The following is a 9,153-nucleotide window of genomic DNA, read 5'->3' on the forward strand; positions in this document are numbered from 1 at the left end:
AAACTTCTTTTGCCTTAGAATAGTACTGAAGTCACAAATACAATAAAGACATCATTTTTTTTTTTTAGGACCAAGTACATTTGTAAAATTGTTTTAGTCCACAAAATGGTTTAGGAGCAATTTGTCAGTTGAGCCAATGTGATTAGACATTCAATTTATTATCTTCCTTTCCCAAATAAACAAAATAATTAGAGAAAACAGTGAAGTCACAATCCATTTAATACTCATAAAACCTTCCTGTTGATGTAGCTTTAGAACTGGGCAACTGAAGTAACTATCCATCTTGCTTTTAGAGTAATTGCAGTTTAAATGTGATTTCAGAGCAGAACAACCCCCGTAATTAACCACCTTGCTTTTGGAACACCTTTTTATCAGTGTGTGTCTTTGAAGCAGAACTAAAAGGAAATAAAATAATTTTCAGCATACTATTTTTTTTCCTGAAGTAGTTTGTTCCAATTCATTTGCTGAATATAGGACATCCAATGAACCACAATGTTCATGTTACTCTAAAGCACTAAAAGCATGGTTCTGTTTTCCATACTTTATATTCCTTTCACCAAAAAGAGAATTATTGCTATCTACCATTTCCATAAGGTGTGTGCTTCTTCAAGTGTTTTATGAAAGGTTTTATTGTATTTTACTCTTACCAATCTTGCGAATGAGGCTAATATGATTCCACCATTTTATTGAGGGGTTCAACATCTATTTCTGTATGTCTCCTTTGAAAAGAACTGAATGTTATGTTTTAGGCATCATTTATATGACAGAATGAATAGGTCACACTGGATAAGACAAAGCAAGTGTTACATGTCTGGTATCGTGGACCCCTGACTGCTTGAATTACTCCTAAGACAATGGCGCTGCCCTCCAGGTGCACTATGTCAGGTGTACTGTCTAAGGCTACAATTCTAATCAAGGTCCCCTATGTTAATGACTTTGACTTCAAATGAGCTAACAAAATATACTGGTAAGGACCAAAAGGGTTATTTTAGGGCAATTTTTAAAAGTGGAAAACAGAAGAAATTCCTTTCTCCTTGCTATGATATACATTAACTAGTAAGTATTTTTTTAAACAAGTCAGTAAATAAAATGTTTGGATCTCCTAGAGAAAAGAAATATTCAATAAAGTCACTTAATTCAATAAAATTAATACATATTATTAACTTATTGTTTAATTAGTTGACTTTCAAAATGTCGTATGATCTTCTCATATTGGGCATCATTTTCTGAGAACATTGTTTGTTGAGATGTTGTAGGAAATTAAAAAATTAAGTTAACAGTCCATCCAATAAAATGTAAATTTTCAAAGTGCTGAAAAACTTTTTTGACTCTAAAGTGCTCTGACCAGAGGAATATTTAATTTCTTAATTTTAGCAGATACTATCTGAATATCAGATAATCAGATCTGCACTGCAAAGGTATTTCAGTTTTCTGCTGATGAGGTCAATCTCCATCTACAATTAGAAATTTAAACAATGATTCAAAAAATTCAATGACTCTCCACCCATAACACTGATTTTTAGGGCAGTCAAACAAACTTAATCACTGCTTTTTCCTCTGTCTGTCGAGTAGTAACTTGTTTCCATCCTTTATATGCTAGACAACTGGCAGTAATGATAACCTCGTCTCTTTCGAGGTTTGAGATGTAGGCATCCTCTGCTCCCTGAAGGAGATGCTATAAGGCAGACTTGTTAAGCAGCTCTCTCAGTGATGGTTGACAAGTTCAGATATGCAAAGGAGTAAGCATTGCCACCAGGAAAATGAATTGGCATATCAAACAGACAGCTATGCAAAGGCCCTGTGACCCAGAGAGCCAAACACACACTCCATGGCTCCATCTATAAAAATCTTTTTTCTTAACTCGCAAATTCTGTCTCTCCTTCCAAATATTTAAGATTTTCCTGCCCGATGTCTAATAAATCTATGTTCCAGACTGTGTTCTCACAAACATCTCAACACTTGAATCTCACTCCATTCTACTTCATCCACCTGCACAACTTGTCTATGCTAACAGTTTCTAGCTCTTCTTTTGCTCACTCAGTTTTTCTCTATAGGATACAGTAGCGCTTTTTCTTACTTCTCTTCTCATTTTTCTCCCATTCCTGCGTTACAAAAAGCCCAAACCCTATTTGCAAAGTTCAAATCAGAAGCAAATGAATAGGAAGTTTAGAAGGTAGGAAAAGGAAAAATGCATTTGTTAATATATTTGTTTCCTTATCAAGGCCAATTGGTATGGAGAGTATTGGTTTTATGTAGTGTAGATGGAAATTAAAAAAAAAAAAGATAAAGAAGGAGACTTTTCATTTGGTGACTTATAGTCAAACGAAAAGTCTTGAACTAACAATTTTGAGGGTCACAATAGATACGCATAATTTTCATGCTCCTAAGGAAAAGAGTACCGGGGTACAGTCCCTATGTCACTATGCAAAATCAGTTTATAATTTCTGTGAACACATATTGGACCTTGGAAATCTTGTTCCAATTAAAAAATAAAACATGTAAAACTTTAACATTTACCACCTGATATCAACCTAACATAAGGGGATAAATGGGATTTGGGGTCAAAAGACAGGTTTAATCAGGCCTCTTCTCCATGTTCTCTCTGTGGGTTCAAACAAGTTTCCATTAATTGCTCGAGCAGTTTTCTTAGATGTAATGAGAAATTTCTCATTAACCTTGAAGAGTTGCTGTGAGAATTAAACATAATGTATATCAAGCATAGGTGCTTAGATACAGAATGTCTATACAGAGTATCTGTATAGTTAGATACAGAGTATCTAACACTTGCCATATGCTTGATGAATGGCACTAAAATTTCTTTATATATTTGGTTTTTTGATTCATTAATTATATATTTAGGTGTATATGCAAGTTCATTTATGGATTCCCTCATTCATCAAGGATACATTTGTTTGACATAAAACATGGGTGCAAAAATAAAGAATACATGTATTTCTCATTATTACCTTTACAGTGGATGTTTCCCTTTTGTTCTTCAAAGAAATCCCTAATGTCTAATGGAAATCTGAAAAGGAAAAGGAAAAGAAAAAAGTGAGCTTGTTAAAGATTACTCACCAAAGGCTGCATGAATGACTATCTCTGTGTTATAACTCTAAACACCTTGATGAAAGCTGACATAAGACTTCTTAAAATTAAATTATAAATGTGATTAAGCCAATGATCATTATAAGAACATTAATTAAATCTGCCACTTTGGGCCACATGATCGAATTTTTCTTTAATAAGTTTCATAGGTCAAAAGCTCTCAAATGAGCTAACCAGAAATTTCTGAGCAGGTGATCACATGAACACTCAAAGTCAATCGAGCAGTGCAATATGAAATTAAACTCCATATTTACACACATATCTTTTATTAGACATGTATTTACTCAAATTACAGAAAATATTGAAAAGCTTGAACGAAACCATGCATGTTATCTCTGCTTAGAGTAAAGAACACTTTCATGAATTTTTGCGGTAAAAATGCTGTTTTTCTGAACTCAAGTAACCTCAAATTTTCATCGCTGAAGTGAGCATTATCATCTCAGATTGGCAAGATGTTGTTGCTCACTCCTAGTCTTTCAATACCATATTCATTGAATAAAACACATAAACTCACATTTTCACAGGTGTTTATCTAGTCGGTCGTGTGTATCTTAAACCTATACCCTTAAATAGTTGAGAAATGAAAATACAGAGATGTTCATTGTATTAAGTGGATTTATAAAGAAGGTAGCATGTCCTAAAATATACTTTCATTTTTGAGGATATTTTTGTGTTGCTTCATATTGTCTGCATTTCTATCACATATCAGTTCATGCTTAACTTTATGACTAAATATAGTTCAAATAATATGGTTTGAGTAATTTATCTGGAAAAAAAATAGCACTATTTGGTTAATGAGTTAAAAGCTTAAGTTAAAGAACGAGCAAGTTTCATCTCATTCTCACTGTACTCTCTACAAGCTGAAGCCAAAGGGCTAAAACTATACATGAGATTAGTAGGTGCTCAGTTAATATTTGTTATTAATTAACATTTAATTGGTTGTCTTTCAGAATGTCATATTATTTTTTTCCTTTTGAACATCATCAAAATGACAAATTCTGTGTTAAAATGTTGAGGAAATTTTTAAACTAAGTTAAAAGTCCATCAAATAAAATACAAACTCTCAAAATGTTGAAGAGGTTTTTTTTACCCCAAAGTTCTCTGATTATAAGAACATTTAATTTCTTAATTTTAGCAGTTTGTATGGGTTGCAGTAATCACAATTCATAAAACCTTAGTTAAAACAAGAAAAATATAGAAAGATTTGTAAGTAATTTTGGAGTTATTACAATTGTCAAATCAGAGTTAGTTTGATAATTTCGACCTTCTTTCTTCATTTTTTAAATGTCTAGGGCTTAATATTTTTAATATTATAGGCTCAACACTTAATATTTCCTTCTTGGTTTTATACTGGCTCTGTTGGGGCCACTGGGGGATGTCTATATCACCATATCTATATTAGCAGATTGTCCAAAGAAATCAGGGTAAGTCATTCTGGATAATAATCAGGGCACAAAATATAAACATACATATATATTTAAGAATTTAGGGGCGCCTGGGTGGCCCAGTGGGTTAAGCGTCTGCCTTTGGCTCAGGTCATGATCCCAGAGTCCTGGGATCGAGCCCCACATTGGGCTCCTTGCTCAGTGGGGAGCCTGCTTCTCCCGCTCCCGCTCCCCTGCTTGTGTTCCCTCTCTCACTGTGTCTCTCTCTGTCAAATAAATAAATAAAAAATCTTAAAAAATAAGAATTTATTTATTATTTATTTGAGAGAGAGAGTGTGTGTGTGCATGTGCAGGCACACAAGGGTGGGGGGCAGAGGGGGAAGGAGAGGGAAAGAATTTTAAGCAGACTCTGAGATGAGAGGGGAGCCCAACCAGACTCCATCCTAGGACCCTGAGATCATCACCTGAGCCAAAACCAAGAGCCTTGGATGCTTAACTGACTGAGCCATCCAGGCACCCCAGGGCACAAATTATATTTAATAACAAATTTCAACAGCACAATTTGGACCCCACTGTATTAATTTTTTTAATTTTATTTATGTATTTATTTATTTTTTTTATTTATTTTGCTATTTATATTCCAAATTACATTTTAGGATGGAAATCTGGCTCAGTCACTATGGAATATTTTACCAAAATGCATTGAAATAATATTCATTTAAACCTAAATCTCTGGGCGGAGGGGGGCAGCAGCCTTTCCTCAATGCTCTGAGGCACTTTAGCAGCAGAAGCAAGTCTAGGGACACCTCATGTACCATTCCTAGGACACTGTTTTCTTCCATACCTCAGCCATCGAGTTGAGGTTCATGGACACTGATCTACTAGAGTAATCCTCATTTTTAGATTTTGTTCTGTATTTCAGTTATAAGCACTTGTGAAGAACTAGACAGGTTCAAAACACCAGGTCTAACATCCCTTTAGGAATAATGTTGGGAACCAAACCAACTTTAAGAAAGAATTAAAATGGCATAAATAGTAAAGCAGTATCAGTTCAGTCTTTTAGTAGGAAACTGGCTTGAATGATAAGGTCTGGCTGATATTAGGATTTACTCCATGTGTTTAAAAAGTTTTACTTAGCAATTGAGTTCTATAAATATGTTTAGGTAAGGTTATTAAACTATTTATGATGACAAAAATTATTCAAGTACTTTAGGAGATTATAGTAACAAATAAGGCACCTGATTTTCACTGACAAATACAATTACACTGAAAAATTATATTTCTTCAAATATCTTATAAATTACAGCTTTTAGGGTAATGGATTTTTGTATCTTGCTTTCAGTGATATTAACTGTATTGCCTACCTTTTACAACACTTAACATATTTTATTTTGCCAACTAATGGTAAACCCATAATTTGTTCATATTTATTTATATGGTGTGTATATTTGAAAATTATAGAAAAAAATATTCATTATACAATACAAAACAATATAAACAAAATTGTTCTGAGTCAGTAGATTTCTGAGGAAATATATTCACAGAATAAACTATATCTATATCTAAGAATATAGCAGATGATACCAATTATGTAAAAGCAAGGCTTCTGTAACTTACTCTGAAATTTATTAACCTATTGTTAGGAACAGACTAGTTCTTTGATATTAATTCATGAAACTTAATTTGAATAATTCCCTTGCTAATTTATTCATAAAACAGAAAGATAATAATGATGAATTCTGCCTAGTGTTTTTTACATGTCATTCAATACTTTGATGTACTTAAAAAGTAACTATGAAAATGGATAAATATTCATTCAAGGTTTTGATCTCTCTAATACAGACATTTTCAAATAATTTTGAAAAAAACTTTAGAAAAATAACTGTGACTGTAGTCTACTTAGATTATTCTAACTTAAAGTAAATTTAAAATAATATATAACCATAAAAAGGCCCAGGAATTTCCCCTGAGAAATGAAGTAAAACTATAATTAAAACAAAAAACGGTTAGACTTTGAAGAAAAGCCGAATGTTTGTATTAGGGTGACCCAGAAAAGTGCGAAGTTAATCAGAAATGACTTACATCATCAAATAGGTGCGTTTTTCTGCCATATTTCCATAAAACTCCATAGATTTTTAGTTTTTAAAAGTGGGCAGTGGCCTCAGTTAGTGGATGTCACTTTCTGAGCAGCCTTCAAAATCAACCCAGACCCTGGCAGGCTAAAAACCTCAAAGGAATGACTTCTGTCTCTTTGGTCCCTGTCTGGGGTGCCTGCCTCACTTCTTCTGAGCTATATGGCTCGTCACTCAGCCATGTGACTGCCCTGGCAGGTCATGCACCAGGCCTTCAAGAGACTGGCCAGTGAGCAAATTAAAGCTAGCTGGCCTAATCCAGCCTCCTCCTTGTTTTTGTAAATAAAGTTTCACTAGATCACAGCACACCCTTCTGTTTACAAATGGTCTAAGGCTGCTATTGTGCTACAAATGTACAGCTGAACAATTACAACAGAACATGTGTGGCTTGCAAAATATAAAAAAAGGTAATATCTGGTCCTTTACAGAAAAGTTTTCCTGACCTCTGCTATACAGCACTGAGGATTAACTAGTTATTACTCTACCAACAACATGATTTAATTTCAAAAACAGTATTGACTAAAGGGTGGTTCACATTATGAGATTTCCTTTATTTATTTAAAGTTCAAGAAAGAGGAAAATCTAATGGTTGGTTTTCCAGTCAGTTTGGGATTATCTTTGGGAGGGGGGAGTGTGAGCCACAGGCACATGGGCAATACAGTTAGTATTATGAGAATATTCAATTTCATGGTTTTGTTGGCAGTTACACGAATGTGTTTACTTTTTTGAGCCATTGACTTGTGATTTGTGCATTTTTAAATGTGAATATTTCAATAAAAGTTTGAAAAGGAAAGGAAGTAAATTGTCATGGAAAGCAGACTTGAATCTATTCATGCCATCATACTTACAAAGCGAGCATTAAGTCCTAAGGGGTAACTTGTATAGGAACTGATAGCATCATGAACTTCAAGAGTTTTCCTGTGTCAAGTGCATGAGGGTAGTCTCATCTGAACATTGGTTTAAGTGGTCCATAGTAGTCACAATGATCCCAGGCTCCTACACAGTGAGTACAATGGTTAGTGTGATATGCAAAATCATTTTTAGTAAGAAGTACCCTCAGCTATATGTGGAAAATCTCTAGATGGGAAATAGGGCTCTGATTAAGACATATCAAGGTCAACTTGCTTGCCATTCATGACTTGGGTAAGCAGAAAAACACAGAACCCAGGTTTCAGGAAAAAAGAAAGAAAAAAGAAAGAAAGAAAGAAAGAAAGAAAGAAAGAAAGAAAGAAAGAAAGGGAGAGAGAGAAGGAGAGAGAAAGAAAGAAAGAAAGAAAGAAAGAAAGAAAGAAAGAAAGAAGAAAAAAAGAAAAAGAATCAAGGAAGGAAGGAAGGAAGGAAAAAAAAGAAAGAAAGAAAGAAAGAAAGAAAGGAGGAAGGAAGGAAGGAAGGAAGAGAGAGAGAAAGAAAGAAAGAAAGAAAGAAAGAAAGAAAGAAAGAAAGAAAGAAAACAACAACAATACCCCAAAGACAAACCAAAAAAACCCTCCACATTTGTCAGTCAAGCAAGAATGGAAAATCTGTGACCCAGGATTTATTCACAGGAGGAGTGACTAGACAAAGGGTATGTTCTGGAATTGGCCTATACCTTAGAAAACTGGGTAAAAAGAAAATGCGTAAGTAGATTCAGGAACGAGTAGGAAAGGACAAAATGTTAAATACAGAACCCACTGAGCATACAGAGAAAAACAACTTCCCAAAGCAAGTATTCCCCAATTGAGGTCATTAAGAAAATACTACAGTCATGGGACGCCTGGGTGGCTCAGTCGTTAAGCGTCTGCCTTCGGCTCAGGTCATGATCCCAGGGTCCTGGGATCGAGCCCCACATCGGGCTCCCTGCTCTGCGGGAAGCCTGCTTCTCTCTCTCCCACTCCCCCTGCTTGTGTTCCCTCTCTCGCTGTGTCTCTCTCTGTCAAATAAATAAATAAAATCTTTAAAAAAAAAAAAAAAAAAAAAAAAAGAAAATACTACAGTCATAGACAGAAGGTGGAGTAAAGAAATATCAGTGCACAAAGGGAAAAGTCTTTTATAGCACACTCGTGAATTCTGCTAAGAGCAAAATTGTATCTGTGAAGGGAGCTGAACAGGCTTTGACAGTAATTTGCTTCATTCATTAGTAGTATTGAGTTAGTATCCTGTGTGGTAAGAGTGAAGAAAAATTTTTAAAAATACATATTTCAGCTCTGACAATGTAGGCTCGTTTTAACACTCCAGTTCATGATAACTGTTGTAGTAACTAAATAAGAGCTGCAGACAACTAGACGAGAAAAACACATCCACATGATAAAGTCAGAAATATTCATATCCCACTTATTTAGTTTAAGAAATTTTGAAAACAATAGCTGTGCACAAAAAATATTTCATTCTCTCCTACCAGAAGTAATTATTTGTATTTAAGTAATAATTTATTTAATAAGTATGTTACATTCAAATGTGTTCCAGTTCTAACAGACAAAGCTGCAGGGAAATAGCTAACTGCACAAAAATGCCTGAATGAAGACATGTCGCATTCCCTGTCGTGACACCAAGCG

Source organism: Halichoerus grypus, chromosome 2, assembly GCF_964656455.1.
Source record: "Halichoerus grypus chromosome 2, mHalGry1.hap1.1, whole genome shotgun sequence".
Taxonomy (NCBI): Eukaryota; Metazoa; Chordata; class Mammalia; order Carnivora; family Phocidae; genus Halichoerus; species Halichoerus grypus.